Source organism: Erinaceus europaeus (genome assembly GCF_950295315.1).
Source record: "Erinaceus europaeus chromosome 6 unlocalized genomic scaffold, mEriEur2.1 SUPER_6_unloc_39, whole genome shotgun sequence".
In the NCBI taxonomy this organism is placed as follows: Eukaryota; Metazoa; Chordata; class Mammalia; order Eulipotyphla; family Erinaceidae; genus Erinaceus; species Erinaceus europaeus.
The window spans coordinates 485,101-503,779 of record NW_026647146.1 but is presented as its reverse complement, the minus strand read 5'-3'; the positions used below and the strand labels follow the sequence as shown (position 1 = coordinate 503,779).

General features: G+C 44.6%; 1 long non-coding RNA gene across 1 annotated transcript in view; it reads left to right on the top strand.

Annotated features, from left to right (window-relative positions):
- The window catches only part of LOC132536194 (uncharacterized), a 33,778-nt gene that overhangs the window by 14,941 nt on the left and 158 nt on the right, over nucleotides 1–18,679 (top strand). The window contains exon 2 of the long non-coding RNA XR_009547857.1: nucleotides 17,514–17,646. This is a non-coding gene — a long non-coding RNA (uncharacterized LOC132536194). The remainder of the gene's footprint in view (nucleotides 1–17,513; nucleotides 17,647–18,679) is intronic.

Genomic DNA, 18,679 nt, shown 5'->3' with positions numbered 1-18,679 from the left:
ACTCCCTACACCACACTTTTTATGTGTCCAGCATTAACTACCACAATAATAGTTTGAGTTTCCTTAGGACATTTGGGGTCAGTTCTCTTCCTTGTGTCCAGGGTTATAACCGCTGGGGCTTATTGCAGGCACAGGAATCCACTGCGGCTGGTTGCCATTTTTTTACCTTTTTTTTTTTTTTTTTACTAATTCCCTATTTTTTTTTTGGATAGGACAGAAAGAAATTCAGAAGAGAAAGGAAGGATATGTATATGTATATGTATATGTATATGTATATGTATATGTATATGTATATGTATATGTATATGTATATGTATATGTATATGTATATGTATATGTATATGTATATGTATATGTATATGTATATGTATATGTATATGTATATGTATATGTATATGTATATGTATATGTATAGAGAGAGAGAGACCTACAGACATGCTTCTCCACTTGTGAAGCCTCCTTGCTGCAGGGATGAGCAGGACCTGGAAGGACCTTGACCATGTACTGTGTGTGCTTATCTGGGTGCACTACCACCAGCCCCATAATGAAGTGATTAAATGCACAGCTTTTTACCCTACAGCCTAGGGAAACACCAGTAAGTGCTCTCTTACATCTTAATATGTCATTCATATAGCCATTGAGTAATAACTTTGTCTCATACATTTGGGGCCAAGATTGGAACATGCATTTTTCTTTACATAGTTGTCTGCAAAGGAGATTCTGCAGATGAGAAAGACGGAAAGGATCCAGCAGGAGGCAGCCTTTTCTGGCCTCAAGTTTCAAGATTGAGCCCCAGGGGCTGGTCAGCTCCTGACAGCCAACTCCAGAGAATCTCCACAGGGGTGCTGGGTGGTGGCTCACCCCGATGAGAGCACATGTTTTCATGCCCAGGTACCTATAACAAGTTAGGACAGTAAATATCCAGGAGTCTGGAGTTGGGCTGTAGCTCAGCAGGTTAAGCACACGTGGCAGGAAGTACAAGGACTGGCATAAGAATCCTGGTTCAAGCCCCTGGCTGCCCATCTTGAAGTGACAGGGGAGTCACTTCACAATTGGTGAAGTAGGTCTGCAGGTGTCTGTCTTTGTCTTTCCCCTCTGTCTTCTTCTCTCTCCATTTCTTTCTGTCCTGTCCAACAACAAGGACATCAACAACAACAACAATAGTAACTACAACAATAAAAGAAGGGCAACAAAAGGGAATAAGTAAATATAAAAAAAATAAGACAGTAAATGTTCAGGAGCACTGGCTTCCCTGTGGCTCTGGTTTTTACAGTTATGTATGAGAAATAGTCAGATAGCTTGCTGGAAACAGTCTTTCAGGTACTGCCTTAGATATCAATCCTAAACTGTTGGACATCTGATATGATGTTCCCCCAAGTTTGAAGGTAGACAAGTCTACAGGGCCTGATAGAAGGTTAAGGATGTACTGGTGGCCTTCAACTTCTCTAGAACCAGGATGAAACAGCTTATGTCCTCCACCACTATGTTCTCAGGGAAGAAGGGGATCTCCTGGATAGTAGCTACTGTACAGGAGCAGTTTGGGGCGGCCCTTTCCCCAGAGGCCATCACAGATTCAGGGGTGAGCTCAAGGCACTGAGGAGGAGTAGATTTGGCCAAGTTGGGACCATGGGCGTGTGGTATATGATGGAGTGCTTGCAGCTAAGTTTCCATATCATTGATGGTGGTGATGATGTCACTGTTCTGGTCCACTGCCACCAAGAAACTGTTATGGATGGTGTCTGATGACAGATTGTACAAGGGCCGGGGATAACCCACCCTCTCCCAGCAAATAGACCTGTGACATAGCAGTGTGTGTAATGATGAGCTCAAGTGGCCACTCTGTGTGCTGAGAGGAGGTGGAGAGCCAGGAGGCCACCAGGCCCACTTTCTAGTTGAGAGCATTATAGAAGGAGAGAAGGAAGAAAGCCCAACCAGTCTTACGTCCAGGAGGCGAATGATGTACCTCACCATGGAAATACTTGTGCATGGGCTGATGTCTGAGTTTTGCCTTTGCTACTTTTAACAGAATTTAAGAATTCGAAGGTGGAATCCAGATATATTGTGTTATTCATCTTTCACAGGCAGAATGCCTGTAGAAAGAACGCCCTGCCCCTTTACATACAGTCCTACCTCCAAGGACACCTCTATGAGCAAAGACAGAAAGCAGAGGGCACTGAGTCTTGTCTCATACTGTCTGTCAGGCTTCAGCCTTTTGAATGGACAGTATTTGTTGCAAGAATCACCAGGGGCCTAGCAGTGGTGCACCTGGAGCCCAGGCACTACCTGGCTTTAAGTCCCTGGACCCTAATCCTGGGTGGAGGGAGGGAGTGTAGAACACCTCCCTGTTGGGAACATGTGTGAGCCTGATAGAGCTTAGGGAGAACCACCCCCATCTTTGGATGGAGGTCTGAGAAGATAACCTCTTGGTAAATCTCTCTCAACCGAGGTGAGCATAAGGGGGGAAACTCAGACTTGGTTCTTTCCTTCTTGACTCTCAGGCCCACAGATACCCCAGGACTTCCCTCCATTAACTACAGGCCACATGGCCTCAGATTCACTCATTCAAAGTCACCTTCTGATCATAGAAGAACACATCTTATCACACACTTCATCACACACCTCAGACCCCAGACAAGAGAAATGCCAAACTATATGGCCTTTTGATATCCATCTTCTCTCTGTCTCACCCTACGGGTTTAACCCCTATGCTTCTCTCAAATACCTTTGGATAATTAAGTTGCTTGTGTTATGGAAAATAACTGTCTTTATCTCATCAATTCCTGTCATACCAACCCCCTACCTTAGGGGCATGCTGACTGTTAAGAAACCTGTAATTTCTGTCATATTGCAACAATAATTACCTCCATTGCTTTTCTATTTAACTCATGTCAGTTTTGCTAATAAACGGACTCTAGGATTCTGGGACTCTAAGGACTCAGATTCTAGATTCACGCTAAGAGTCCCCTGGTGTCTTTTACTTCGTGTCACCCCTGTCGTGAGCGAGAAAGAACCAGCCCGTTACCTTTCCCCTGGAGGACACCCTGCCTGAGAAAGAGAGAGACACCCCGAAACCTCCCAAGTGGGTGAGCAGTGCTGCTGATGTCTGCCTTTATCCTTCTCTCCCCATCTCTGTATCTCTCTGGCGCAGCAAATTAGAAAAGGGAAAAAATGACTGTGGAGAGCAGTGGAGTCATTGTGCAGCCAAGAGCCCCAGCAATAACCCCGGTGGTAAAAAAAAGTCATAATAATAAATTATTTAATTAGACATTTTAGTCTGGTTATACTACAAAGCAAGCCAATACACTTTTTTCAATATATAATTATTGATGGGAGAGTATTAGAATGGTATGGATAAAATGTCTCCTAAGAAATTTAAAAATAATAGTAAAAAACATTCCTGTCTTCCTTAAGGGGAGGGAATGGGATATAGAGATCTGGTGTTGGGAATTGTGTGGAGTTGTACCCCTCCTATCCTATGGTTTTGTTAACATCTCGTTTTTTAAATAAATAAATAGAAATTTAAAAAAATACTGGTCAAAAACATTCCTGTCTTCTTTCAGCATAACCTGGCTCTGAGGCAGGTAGGGATGCTAAGACACTGTGGGATGAAATGGAATTTCTTTCTAATGGGAATCCCAATTCTACCACCTCCCACTATCATAGTAGACTCCATGCCTAATCCAGACACTGACTGCATCACTTCCTGGATTGTCTGAGACATTAGAGAAATCTAAAAACATCCCCAATCCATCCATCAACACAGATACAGCATCACTGTAAACAATTTGAGTCTTCCTTTTAGGTCAGTCTTCCAGGATCTTCTCTGCTTTTTCTTGCCACTCTTGCCGAAATCAGTTCAGTCCATTTTCTCCTAGTAGGTCAACTGTGATAGCTCATCCTTGTTTCTGGACACAGAGACCAACAGGCCAACAACTTTTGATCCCACAGACAGTTCTGTCCTAGTTAGTTTCTGGTTCAGAAATGTTCCCGTACAAGGTATGGCGACTGAGGCTTCAGAGGCATGTAGCCATTAGTCCCCCTGGGCATTGCTGGGCTCCTGCCTCTCCTCCCATGGGTGTTAATCCTGGATATTTTAGGATCCAGTGGGAGGCTGTCTGGGGCAGAGTTGTCCAGCAGCAGGGAAGTGACCGTGTCCAGCAGGGCCTCGGACAGAAGTGAAGCTTCAGCCAGGCCAGCTCAGCACTGGTGAGAAGGGAGCCCAGAGTAGATGCTGCAGACAAGGCAGGCAGACAGGCTTCTCCCTGCCCTGGAGAGCCTACCTGGCTGTGTCCAGTTTGCAGATGTTGTGGTGCTCATTCATGCATTTGAAATGCTGTCTCCTAAGTATTTCTGCCTGTGACCATTGAGTTTAGTGGACCTGCTGGAACCTGCGGGGACTGGCATTTTTCTAGAGGTGACCCCAGGAATGCAGGACCTCAGTCTGCTAGGGGAAGAAGCTGCTCAGCTGTGTGGCAGATGGGCACTGACTGAGGTGTTGTGAAAAGTAGAAAGTTTAGTTCATGAGGAGAGAAGCTGCTGTCAGCAGGTTTCTTTTTGGCCACAGGAACACTGAGCTTGATGGTTGAGGACTGAGGTGGATTTGGGCAGTTGGGCAAGAACTATCCTTCAGAAGTCACAGGCAGCAGTTGCAGAGGTAGCACAGCATGGAACTGGATGGTGTGAGAAGATGTTGAACATAGATATTTTAAGCACCTGAACAGAGGCTGTGGTATAAAAGCCAGCCATAACAGGATTCATTCAGAAATATTCAGAAGGTAATTTCACAAGAATAGAGAGTGTGTTGGGCTGGGGAGATGGTACTAGCATTAAAGCTCCAAACATTCAGTCCCAAGATACATGAAGCCCTAAGTTTAATTCCCAATAAGCCATGGCTGATCAGTGCTGTTTGAAACAAAAACAACAAAAAAGCAAGCAAGCAAACAAAAACTAAATTAAATAATACTCTGTAGAGGTAGCCATGAGGGGGCTTTAATCAAAGTGAAATCAAATCTCCTACAGCTAATGGTTCTCTGTCACTACCAGTGCCGGCACCTGCCACCTCCTTGCAGCTCTTTGCCTGCATGATTTTCTCTCTTCAGATACTGGCCTGCAAGTAGAGCTGCACAGAGGATATATAAACAGATCACCAGTGCCTACTTTCAAAATACCCAGTTAATGTATTTGTTTCTCTAAACTGGTCGGTAGTCCTGCATCCATGAAAACTAAATCATAAAATCACGGGTTTCTTGTGTTTTACTCAAAGAGATAGAATAAAAATATTTTTGAGGCCTACAACCCCACAGAGTCTATTCTTCAAAGCTCTTTCTGGACTTTCTCAGATTGATTTACACTGATGGGACCTTGCTTGTGACTACTGGGGACATTCTAACCTTCCCTTGAGTTATCTTTTTGCCTTTCTGTCATCCCATTAACTCAATCCTCCAAAGTTTTACAGAATACTTTCTCTAGAAGTCAGTTATAGTTGAAAAGGCTTCTTCTAAACCCTGGAATCACCTTCTCCTATTCCCATATTTCAATTACCAGAAGCCAGGCTCTAAGGACTGCAGGGTAAGCTCTGCACTTTAGTGCTTATTTTGTTAATTCAATATTTGTTTTTCTTTTCTTTTTTTTCTTTTTAATTTATTTTAATTAATTTATTTATTTATTTATTTTTATTTTTTAAATTTTTTATTTAAGAAAGGATTAGTGAACAAAAGTATAAGGTAGGAGGGGTATAACTCCACACAATTCCCACCACCCAATCCCCATAACCCACTCCCTCCCATGGTAGCTTTCCCATTCTCTATCCCTCTGGGAGCATGGACCCAGGGTCATTGAGGGTTGCAGAAGGTAGAAGGTCTGGCTTCTATAGTTGCTTCCCAGCTGAACATGGGCGTTGACTGGTCGGTCCATACCCCCAGTCTGCCTCTCACTTTCCCTAGTAGGGTGTGTCTCTGGGGAAGCTGAGCTCCAGGACATATTGGTGGGGTCTTCAATCCAGGGAAGCCTAGGCAGCATCCTGGTGGCATCTGGAACCTGGTGATTGAAAAGAGAGTTAACATATGAAACCAAACAATTTGTTGAGCAATCATGGATCCCAAGCTTGGAATAGTGGAGAGGAAGTGTTAGGGAGGTACTCACTGCAAACTCTAGTGTAATCCTGCTTTCAGGTATATATTTTGCAGTAGTTTATGGATACGTGTGCACATACGCTCTCTCTCACAGAAACTGGTGTATATCTAGGTTATGGGACTTTGTTAGAAAGTGAACTACCTGAGATGAAATTAGAGTGTATTATTAAAGGAAAGGTCTCACCCGAGTAATGAAGCTGAAGGGTTGTCATTCCACACGTGAAGTCTCTGGATACAGACTCCTGGGGTTATACCCCAAGGACTCCATAACACCCAACCAAAAAGAGGTGTGTACTCCTATGTTCATAGCAGCACAATTCATAATAGCTAAAACCTGGAAGCAACCCAGGTGCCCAACACCAGATGAGTGGCTGAGAAAGCTGTGGTATATATACACAATGGAATACTATGCAGCTATCAAGAACAATGAACCCACCTTCTCTGACCCATCTTGGACAGAGCTAGAAGGAATTATGTTAAGTGAACTAAGTCAGAAAGATAAAGATGAGTATGGGATGATCCCACTCATCAACAGAAGTTGACTTAGAAGATCTGAAAGGGAAACTAAAAGCAGGACCTGATCAAATTGTAAGTAGGGCACCAAAGTAAAAACCCAGTGGTGAGGGGTAGACATGTAGCTTCCTGGGCCAGTGGGGGGTGGGAGTGGGCGGGAGGGATGGGTCACGGTCCTTTGGTGATGGGAATGGTGTTTATGTACACTCCTAGCAAAATGTAGACATATAAATCAGTAGTTAATTAATATGAAAGGGGGAAATCAATTGTATGTCTCAAAGGTTCTCAAAAGACAAACTGAATCTTTTTAATAGATAGGCTACGTATTTGATATGCGGACTCTCTCAAAAGCCTAGACCAAGTAGATTAGAAGCTTCCAATAGCACAGCTATATACAAGATACTGGGTACTGTACAGCAAACCATAACAAAGGGACTTTTCAAAGTTAACCCAATTAACAAATAATGTGATGATAATATTAACTATTGATTGTCTTTTTGAACCCTAAGACAGCAGGAACCTCACATCTTCACTAGAGAGCCCCTACTTCCCCCAGTCCTGGCACCCTTGGATAGGGCTCACTTTCCCGTATGCATCTCCCAATCCAAACCAAATAATATTGCATCCGCCGATCACAACCTAACCAAAGCAAAGATTGCCATCTCAACATGCTTCACCTCAGAGTGTATCCAGAGACTTCACGTGTGGAATGACAACCGTTCAGCTTCATTACTCGGGTGAGACCTTTCCTTTAATAATACACTCTAATTTCATCTCAGGTAGTTCACTTTCTAACAAAGTCCCATAACCTAGACATACACCAGTTTCTGTGAGAGAGAGCGTATGTGCACACGTATCCATAAACTACTGCAAAATATATACCTGAAAGCAGGATTACACTAGAGTTTGCAGTGAGTACCTCCCTAACACTTCCTCTCCACTATTCCAAGCTTGGGATCCATGATTGCTCAACAAATTGTTTGGCTTTGTATGTTAACTCTCTTTTCAATCACCAGGTTCCAGATGCCACCAGGATGCTGGATAGGCTTCCCTGGATTGAAGACCCCACCAATGTGTCCTGGAGCTCAGCTTCCCCAGAGACACACCTTACTAGGGAAAGAGAGAGGCAGACTGGGAGTATGGACTGACCAGTCAACGCCCATGTTCAGCGGGGAAGCAATTACAGAAGCCAGACCCTCTACCTTCTGCAACCCTCAATGACCCTGGGTCCATGCTCCCAGAGGGCTAGAGAATGGGAAGGCTATCATGGGAGGGGGTGGGTTATGGGGATTGGGTGGTGGGAATTGTGTGGAGTTGTACCCCTCCTACCTTATGCTTTTGTTCACTAATCCTTTCTTAAATAAAAAATTAAAAAAAAAACTATTTTCCCTGTTGTTGTTATTGTTGTTGGATAGGAGATAGAGAAATGCATAGAGGAGGGGATGGCAGAGAGGGGGATAAAAAGATAGACAACTGTTAACCTGCTTCACTGCCTGTGAAGTGACCCCCCCTGCAGATGGGGAGTTAGGGGATTGGACCAGGATCCTTATGCTGGTAGTTGTGCTTTGTGCCATGTGTGTTTAACCCACTGTGCTACCGCTGACTTCCCAGATGTCTTTTCTTAACATAATGGCGTTACCACTATAATCGATTTTACTTTTTTTTCTTCTTAATATTGTGTTCAGGATATTTGCCAGTTAATAACATCTAAACTTGGAGGGTGGGGAGCTAACTTAAAGTTTACATAGAAAGCTTTCATGCTTCAGGTTTCAAGGCTTCAGGTTGAATCCCCAGCTCTCCAGCATAAGTCTGAGCTGAGCAGTGCTGTGCGTTCACTCTGATACACACACACACACACACACACACACACACATACTTATTTATTAAGTATTTAATTTTTTTACCAGAGCCTTTCTCATCTCTGCATCATGGTGAGGCAGGAACCCTAGAGCTTCCAGTATGAGTCTCTTTCCATCAGCATTATGTTATTTAACCCTGCCCATTCTCACACTTTTTGTATCATTCCATTTCTCTAGCTTTCATTACTAAATATAACAATAAAATAAAATGTGATAAAGTAGTAAATAAATAAGTAGGGCTTGGGCAGAAGTGACTGCCTAGTTATCATCTTTCTGTCTTTATATCTATCTCTCATTAGTAAAGAGATATTTAAGAAAGTAATGGAAAATAAAAATATTTTTTAAAAGAAGCCCTTCGACTGGGAGAGCATTGACATCTTTCTCCCCATAACTAAATATAATAATACAATAAAATACAACTATTTAAAATAAAAGAGAGTGGGGGTATATAGCATAGTGGTTATGCAAAAATACTTTCATGCCTGAGGTTCCAAGGTCCCATTTTCAATCCCTAAGACTACCATAGTCCAGAGCTGATCAGTGTCCTGGTTAAAAAGAAGAAGAAGGAGAAGAAGAAACATACCTTGTGTGACCCATATTTGAATGTGGTATAAAACTTTGTGAGTTCTTTAAATAAAATAAAGTAAAATGAAATAAGAAAAACTTGTGCTTAGGAGTTCTGCTGAAGCCTGTCATACCTGTGGCTTTAAGAGCCCAGTTTCAGTTCCCCTGCGCCCCTTGAGCTTGAGCTGACAGTGTTCTGGTGTTTCTCTGTATGTTTTTCTCCCTGGATCTGTGTCTGGTAAAGAAAGTGAAGAGAAATTTGGGAGAAATATGGGAGCCCTTTGGTTGGCTGTAAGGTGCATTCTGCTCTGTGACCACAAGGCGGCAACATAACACAGCAGGGCCCCTCCTGGGCTGACCTTGCTCTCATTGCACTGCCCCTTGGTCTGGAATAGTTGTTACTTTGGGCAGGGTGTCTGCAGTCTGTTCCCAGGATCTGTTCCTGGGAGCTTCCTTCCCAGGGGCTAGAGAGAGGTAAAAGACGGTTCACTGGGCATGGCACCAGGTTTACGTGGCTGAGGCGCCAAGTTCCCTGTCCTGGTGAGGTGGCCACAGAGACAGAAGGGTCCTGGAGCTCTGCCTTTCCCCCCCCCCTTGTGTTTGTGTCATGGGTGTATCCCCTTCCATTTCTTGCACTGCTCCAACCCCTTCCTGGAAAAATGATCTGAACACCTGTGCTGGGCTGCTGGGCTGTGAGGAACCTGCTGGAGTCCCCAGACTTCCCTGCACAAGGACCAGGGTTGGAGCCCTGGTGGTTCCCCACCTGCATGGGGAGGAGAGGTGAGGCAGGTCGGTGGGGGTCTCTTTATCTCCACATCTCTGTCTCTCCCCTTCCTCTCAATTTCTCAGTCGACTTTAAATTCAGAGAGAGAAAAAATGGGATGTTGTTAGGTGGCAGGAGTGGGGTGAGCCATCAGCATCCCTGGGTTCCTAGTTGGAAATGATGTCCAATTAAAAATAGTTGTCAAGGCAAAAAATAGGAATTGAAGCAAGGCATTTATTTATTCTTTTGCAAAAGGGCGTGCCACCAACAGTGGCCTTCAGGCAGCAGCATGTCCCCCTCAGCCTTCTCCCATCTTTTATATCTGAAGCAGAACTGACTCCCCACCCCTGGGCTGGGCTTCAGAGCTCACAATCTCTCCATTGTCTAAAGGAGGAAAGGAGGAAGGGAGTATGAGGGTCTCTGCTGGAGGATTGGAAGGCACTGCAGGGAGCTGACCTAAAGAATACAAAACTACTGGCCACAGGTGGTCACAGATAACAATTTATAAAAAGAATGTTTGTACTAAACAGTTGTTCTATTCGTGTTCTTTTGAAGAGAACACCTAACCATCTCTCACAGTTGATTGACTTTTTCTCTGCATGTTCTTTCTTTGATAACCACAGGAAGGCTCCCTTAACCTCCATGAAAATAAAGAGGGAAAAAATGTAGATGGGAAAGAGCTGCAGTTCAAGTCACAGCAATTCTGTTGATCCTCAGATTCCTTAGAATAAAGCAGAAGTATCTAAAATTCTACTTCAAAAATGTATCAGAAGTACAAGAGATAAAGTTTCTGAAATATGTTTTCCTAGTAGATAAATAACGACATAGTATGGCTTTAACGTTCCCTATTTCTACATGTCTCTATCTATACATACAAATGCAGTTATTTCTCTACCTCTCTGCCCATTTGTGTCCTACCAGAGAGAAATTGAGTAATGAACAGCAAGGCAGGAAGCAAACTCTCACAAGAATATACTAAAAAGTTACGTGTCACACTGTTTATTTGGAGTTATTCGTGACTTTAATCATAAAAGAGGACTGGGAAAAAAAGCAGTGGATGGGACTTGGGTGGTATAGTGTAGTGGGTTAAGTACAGGTGGCATGAAGCATGAGGACCTGCGTAAGGATCCTGCTTTGACCACCCCCGCCTGCCGGGTTCCCCACCTGCAGGGGAGTCCCTTCACAAGCTTTGAAGCAGGTCTGCAGGTGTGTATCTTTCTCTGCCACTCTCTGTCTTCCACTCCTCTCTCCATTTCTATCTTATCCAACAATGACAACATCAATAACAACAACAACTAGAACAAGGGCAATAAAAAGGGAAAAATAAATAAAAAGGGCAAATATAAAATAAACATAAATTTTAAAAATTGAAGAAAAAAAGAAAAAAGCACTTGATACCAGGTCTCACTATTAGATATTTTCACTATTAGGCCAGATTTCACTATTAAACATCCGTGATCAATGTTGGTAAGTTTGCTTGATAACCCAGTGGACCAGAAGTCATTCTGCTTGTGTTCCTACATTAATGACTGGAAACAACACTATTCATTGTTTCCAGTAAAAAAAGATTCATTTAATTCTACAGAACTTTCAAGAATGATTAATACCTATTCCCATAACTTCTTATTCAGTGATCTGTTATTGGCTATTTGCTTTCCTGTTTGGCTACTGTAAGCAGTGCAGCTGAGAACATGGGGCTCAGATACCTTTTTTTTTTTATGTGTTTGCCTCCAGGGTTTTCTGTGGGGCTGGGTGCCTGCACTACAAATCCACTGCTCCTGGAGGACATTTTTCCAACTTTGATGCCATTGTTGCATTGCTGTTGTTGGAAAGGACAAAGAGAAATTGAGAGAGGAGGGGTAAGAGAGAGTGGAGAGAGAAAGACAGACACCAGCAGACCAGCTTCACCCCCAGAGAAGCGACCCCTCCCTGCATGTGTGGAGCAGGGGGCCTGGGGCTCAAGCCAGGATCCTTGTGCTGCCATGTGCAGTTAAGCTGCTGCAATACCACCTGGCCCCTGGGCTCAGATATCTTTGAGAACCAGTGCTTCCATGTCTTTGGATAGAAGCCTAGGGATGGTATTGCTGGATCTTAAGGCACTGCCCTTTTTGTTTGTTTGAGGACTCTCCCTGCAGCTTTCCAAAGGGGCTGCACCAGTTTGCATTCCCAACAGCAGTGTCACTTCTCAGGGCTCCCTTTGCCCACACTTTCCCAGACCCCAGATCTTAAAGGTATGTTGATGTGTGAGCTGGTAGTCTCACTGTGATCCCAATCTGCATTGCCAATGTCCCTGTAATGGGTTGGCCAGTCAGCAGAATTGTTGTGCAAATGACTTGAAAGCCTGGGGCTCTGAGATCCCAAATCCTGTTTCAGCACCAGAATCAGGCAGAGCTGAGCAGGGAGTGAGCAGCTGAGAAAAAAAATCAAAGGCCCCTGTAACCTCTGAGGTCATGACCTTGGTGTCTTCCTGGCCCTTGACTTGGGCCAGTGCTGGTTGGGGACCTGGGTCTCCCCTTCACAGGAGCTCTTGGGGGAGCTGCTGAGCTTTGACACAAGACCTGCCCCTGCTTGCAGCAGCCCCTCAGTCTTCCCTGTGATGGTGGTCAGGAGGACACAGTCCAGGTCACCTGAGTGAAGTGACACTGCTGGGCCCTTATTGGGGATCCCAACACTGACTCACAGCCCCTCCATCCCACACAATTGTTAAAGAGATAATGTGGGGGGGCATCTTCCCCCATTCTGAAAGTGCCTCACGCCAATCTCAACAATGAATTAAAAAGAGAGCATGATTATCCAAGTAAACTAAACTGTAGAGAAAACGAAACATGTTAGTGTACAAGAGAGGGAGAGGGAGAGGAATGAACTCACTTTCTCCTTGATCACATGGTATTCCCCAGAAAGAGAGCAAGCCCCACAAGGTTCACCACTTTTAAAGCCAAAGGCCCCACCTACAGCTGTAACCACTCCCATTTCTGGGTTGTGCCTTCTCTCCCTCAACACCATGACTCATCCAGGAAAGACTCACCCCTGCTCTCTCTATGCCCTGAGCCTCTGCCTCCTGCTCCTGCTCCCACTCCTGCTCCTGCCTGATTTCATGTTTCCACATGGGTCTGCACTTCTGCTCTGAGAGAAGGCACCGGGACCCGGGTTGGAGACCACACCCCAAGTCCACCAGGAGTCACAGTGCACAGGGGGATCCCGTCCTGCTGGATGGTAAGAAGGGGTGCACTCAGTGATGTGGGTCTGAGACCTCAGCCACATGCCTATGACCTTGACGTCACTGCTTCCCACCTGGAGCTTCCAGAAGCTTCTTCAAAGGCGCTTCTGCTTACTGAGGGCAGGAGACCGGGTGTCTCCATAGGTTACAGAGACAGTGATTGGGATTGTGCCCTTATGTCAACTCTCCCATAAACCTGGAGGCGCCCATTAAGATGATGGCAAAAGGAAAACAGACAAACAGCAAAAGCTAGAAGGAAGGCAACAGTGAGGTGAACACTGAACCTTTGAAAGTTCACGGAAATGTTTAGTGTGAGACGGCCTTTACTCTGTGCTTCATTTTGTCCCTCCAGGGCTGGGACTACACACCTGCCCAACTCCACCATTCCTAGAGGCCGTTCTTTATCTTCTTTTTCCAATTTTTTTTTTGATGGAGCACCCAGATGGATGGGGGAAACAGTGTCACACACTATAGAGCTCAGCTAAGATAATGTACAAGGACCCAGGTTTAAGCCTCCAGTCCTCACCCGGGGGGAAAGGAGGCTTCACAGAGCAGTTAAGCAGAGCAGCAGGTGTCTCTCCCTTTCTATAATCTCTCTTTCCACTTTCAATTTCTCTCTCTATTCAAAATAAAGAGAGAAGATGATCGCATGCAACACTGGTCACCTGCTCCTGAGTTCTTACCCCTTCAAGAGGGAACCAGGGACTTGAACCCAGGTCCTCTACTATGGTATCATGTGCTCTCTACCAGAGGAGCTAGCACCTGAGCCATGGCTTTTGCCCTGAGCCCTCTCATCACACATGCCAGGGGTAGTGATGTGTGGATGAAGACACACACATACGCACACACAGAGCCCAAACCTTTTGATTCCTACTGAGTTAGCTTCTGATGTTGGAGTCCTACAGGCCTTACCTATGAACATGACACAGCATAGCCAGGACTGAACACGTTAGGGAAATAACTGAACAGTCTGGGGCCTGGGATTCAGCATCCAAGATACACGCAGATGCACTTGCATTTTCCCAGCAGCTGTTAGAAATTCTCTTCCGTCAGAATGAACTGCATATTAGAATTTAAACGTACTTCTGAAGGAAGCTCAGAGTTACTATTATTGAGGTGAGGGAGCAGAGATTAGTGCAGAGCACAGCGTTCTTAGCACATCAGTGTGCAGAGATGAAGCCTGGCTGCAGGTGGGCACCATCTGAGGAGTTTTTAGACCCCAGAGATTCTGTTCTGTCACAGGATGGACTTCCTCTGGGGGGCCGAGCTCAGTGCTGAATAGCTACAGGTGAAACTCCCTGTGCTGCACATTTATTTGGAGGGACAGCCTCGGGGCTTCAGGGACATTGACATCAACTTAGAGAAGTAGGGTCAGTTAGTCCTGTGAGTGCCCACACACATCTGGTTTGGTAAGAGCATGCTCAGTGAATATGAAGATAAGATTAAGACAGAGCATTGCCTGTGGTGGTGGCCAGGCTGGTGAGGAAGCTGAGATGTGGAGATCGGCACCACAGTAACAGTGTGTGGATTGTTGTTCTGGGGACCCTTCTGAGCAGCTCATGTTCTTTGGAAGCACATGTCAGGCTGTTCTGTAACTTACAGTCTTTCCATTTTTCCTTTAAAAACAGAACCTGATGTGACTTACTTGAACCATGTCTAAATGAAGGAGTGGGGCTTGTCTCACTGACACTGTGGACATAAACATGTTCATGTCTGGGTCCAGGACGTAACACCAATTTTAGCTAAAAATATCAGTGAGAAGTGTAATTTTCCCCCTCAATTTATATCGTTCCTGCAGTTATTCACAGTGGCATTTTAGATGAATTCAAAGTGTGTTTACATTTTGGTAACTGGAGATAGCTCATCTCTTAGAGTGCATGCCTCCCATGTTTGAATCCCTGCATTTGAGCATCAGCACCATACATGGCCTCAGTCTCGTCATGGGTGGTGACAGGTGCTGTGATGATTCTGTCTCTCTTTCTCCAACTGCTCTCTCTCTCTCTCTCTCTAAAAAATTATTTTAAATATTATACAGTTGGGCATTAGGGCCATTCAGTGGCACTGTGCAGATGGCAGGGCCAGGATTATTCCCTGCAGTGATTAAAATAAATCAAGAGCCAGGGAGAGAGCATAATGGCTATGCAAATGACATTTATGTCAGAAGCTTCAGGGTCCCAGGTTCAAACCCTGCTACCACCATAAGCCAGATCTGAGCAGAGCTCTGAAAAAAAAAAGAAATTAAATTCAAATAAGTCTCCTTTCAAATGAGCTCTTCCAAGGAGCCTTCCTTGTTTGTCCTCTCCACAGTGTCAGTCAGGTTTCATTTTTCACCTTTAATCCCTCACTTCCCTCTTTGTTTTTTTCTGGGTAATATTTCCAGGAGTCTAGAATCACATTGTGATTGGTAGTCTCTTCTGTTGAATTTCTGTCTTCCCCATTCAAAAGTTGGTTGCATGAGAATTGGGCCTTTTTTCTTTTCTTTTCTTTTCTTTTTTTTTTTTTTTAGTTCTTACTATAGGACACTATTTCATTTCCTCAGGAAAATAACTTAAATATGTAGGCCAATCTGAAGATGCAGATAAGAATTCATTAGTAGCCACTTGTGGTGGACGGTCATTAGCACCTAGGGGTCCGGGACCTGGACAGTGTTGGAAACTTCCCCTGGAAGCTGCATGGACATGTCTGAAACATATAGTCTTGCAAACCAAGGTCTCATCCAAAACTGTGAATGATGCCTGACAGAGGCATAATGTTGAGGTGGTTGTGTGTCTAGTGGTAAATAAAAGACAGGCGTCCATCAAGCTTCCTGAACAACTAGAAAAACCACAGCCCACATTTCTCCAGTTTAGGACCTATATAGCCCCCATTTGGAAGCAACCCAAATGCCCTTTGACAGATGACTGGATAAAAATGTTAAGGGACGGGGGTCGGGCGGTGGCGCAGTGGGTTAAGCGCATGTGGCGCAAAGCGCAGGAACTGGCGCAAGGATCCCAGTTCGAGCCCCCGGCTCCCCACCTGCAGGGGAGTCGCTTCACAGGCGGTGAAGCAGGTCTGCAGGTGTCTATCTTTCTCTCCCCTTCTCTGTCTTCCCCTCCTCTCTCCATTTCTCTCTTTCCTATCCAACAACGAATTGCGTCAACAAGGGAAATAATAATAACCACAACGAAGCTACAACAAGGGCAACAAAAGGGGGAAAAAATGGCCTCCAGGAGCGGTGGATTCATCGTGCAGGCACCGAGCCCAGCAATAACCCTGGAGGAGGGGAAAAAAAAGTTATGGGACATATACTCAATGAAGTATCCCCTAGGAAAGTAAAGATGATGTTGTATCCTTTGGGATAAATAGGATTATGCTTGGTGGATAAGTAAAGAGGTAAGTGACAGCTACACAATGGTTTTTGGCACTGGGTAGAAACAACTCAGCAACATAAATCTCAGGTCTGGTCTGTGGCACTGCATACGCTTGTGTCATGTGTCATTCTATCTCTTGTCTCTCTCATCAATCAACAAATGGAGCTTTGAAGTAGGCTACCTGGTGATCTATTCCTCTCATCCTAAATAAATACTTGAAAGAAACTCTAAATAAATTTATTTATTTCATTCTTTTATGAAAAAGCTATTGAAATCTTTTTTTCAATCATGTGTTCTTATCTGTGAAGGCCTGAAATAATTTAGAAGGCCCGAATTTAAAAGTTCATCATTTCTACTAATGTATGAGGTTTAGTAATGTAGTATATACATTAAGTGTAACAAAGTATAAATATCAGAAATTCAGCAACAGGAAAGGAACGCTCAGCATTCTCTGAATGGCATTTGTGAACCCAGAAGTGAAGAGTGCAGCCACACTGGAGCCTCAGCTCTGAGGGCAGGACCTTCCTGCCTGTGGTGTGGTGTTTCCAGGGTCAGTCAGCACACACAGTGCTCAGGCCCCTCTCCCCACCCTTGCTGAGCTGCCAGATGAGGACAGAGCTGCAGAAGCTCATGGGTTGGGCTAAGAGCAGAGGGGAGAATGACAGAGTGCTTCTCTCTGTCTCTCCAAGTTTGAAAGGAGCTTCAGGATCAAGCACTCAGTGCCTCTGCTTAGCCTGTGGGTGTCTGCCTACTTGCAAAGATCCAGGAGAGCCACCAGCAGAGACAAGAAGTCACTGGTTCTAGGCTGGCCCAGGAACAGCTTCGTGGTTACTTTCTCCTAAGACCTCCATCTTGATTTTCCATGTGGTCGTGACTTTTACATTTAAAACCTTTTCATCTACTTGTCTGTAAAGCCAATGGCTCAAGCATGAAGCTTTAGTCTTTGTTATTCTCTCTCGTTCTCTTCTGAACATTAAAAGGGAAAAACAAAAGAAAACACGGGTCATCTGGCACAGTGTAATCATGCACAGGAGGCCCACAGATAAAAAAAAGGAAATATGGACATCAGTACTTTGTGGAGTTGAACTTATTTCTTCCCAGTTTCTTGCACTGCAGGTCTGTGCAGCAAAAACAAGAGTGGCATTCCTGTCTGGAGAGGGTGGAGAGGAAGAGAGTCAGACACCTATAGCACCGCGTCATAGCCCATGAAGCTTCTCCAGAGCAGGTGGAAGCAGGGAACGGAACCCAGGTCCTTGCTCTTGATAACATTTGTACTCTAATGGGTATACCACCTGCATGCTGTGCAGTTGGTTTACTAGGGAAACTACAGATATTTATGTTTATGGGAAACTGTAAAGGCATAGGAAGCAAAAGGAATTCTTAGTGGCTCTACAGCCTAAATATAGAAATAATGTTGCTTATTAAATTCCATAATGTTGATCAGGCTCTTCCTGATGTCAGTCATCATACTCCTTGTAAGGAAGTGAGTTTGAGGGCCAGGTGGCCATGTCCTGAAAAAGCACACACATTACAGTGCACAAGCACACAGGTTCAAGCCCCTGTTGAAGCTTCTGGAGTAGTGAAGCAGGCCTGCAAATGTCTCTGGCTCTCTCCTTCTCTGTATCCCCTCCTCTCTCAATTTATCTCTGTCTCTATCCAATGATACATATTTTTTTTTAAAAAAGGGAGTGATGTTTACTAACTGGAAATTCCTACAAGAATCAAAGAAATTTTCTAAAAGCAGGGGAGAGGCCCAAAGCCCTGTGTTCAAGGGAGATAGCATATGGCTCAGGGTGAGAGTTTCTACACGTAGTTTAGGGAGATATGAATGTGAACCCATCAGATGACTACAGTCTTGCAAAACATCATTCCTGGGGGCCAAGAGGTAGCACAGCAGTTTAAGCGCACATGGTAAGAAGTGTAAGGACCAGGTTAAGGATCCAGGTTCTAGTTGCAGGCTCCCCACCTGCAGGGGCCACGCTTCACAGGCAGTGAAGCAGGTCTGCAGGTGTCTGTCTTTCTTTCTCTTCCCCTCTGTCTTCCCCTCCTCTCTCGATTTCTCTATGTCCTATCCAACAACAGCAACTATAACAACTACAACAATGGGAAAAATGGCCTCTAGGAACAATGGATTCATAGTGCAGGCACCAAGCCCCAGCAACAGCCCTTGGGGGAAAAATAAAAAGTTCCTCAGCATAAACAAATAACAGTTTCCCTCAGTTAATTGTCATCCTTACAAATGGTGTTTTCACAGGTCCCTGTCCCTTATGATTTACTGAGGT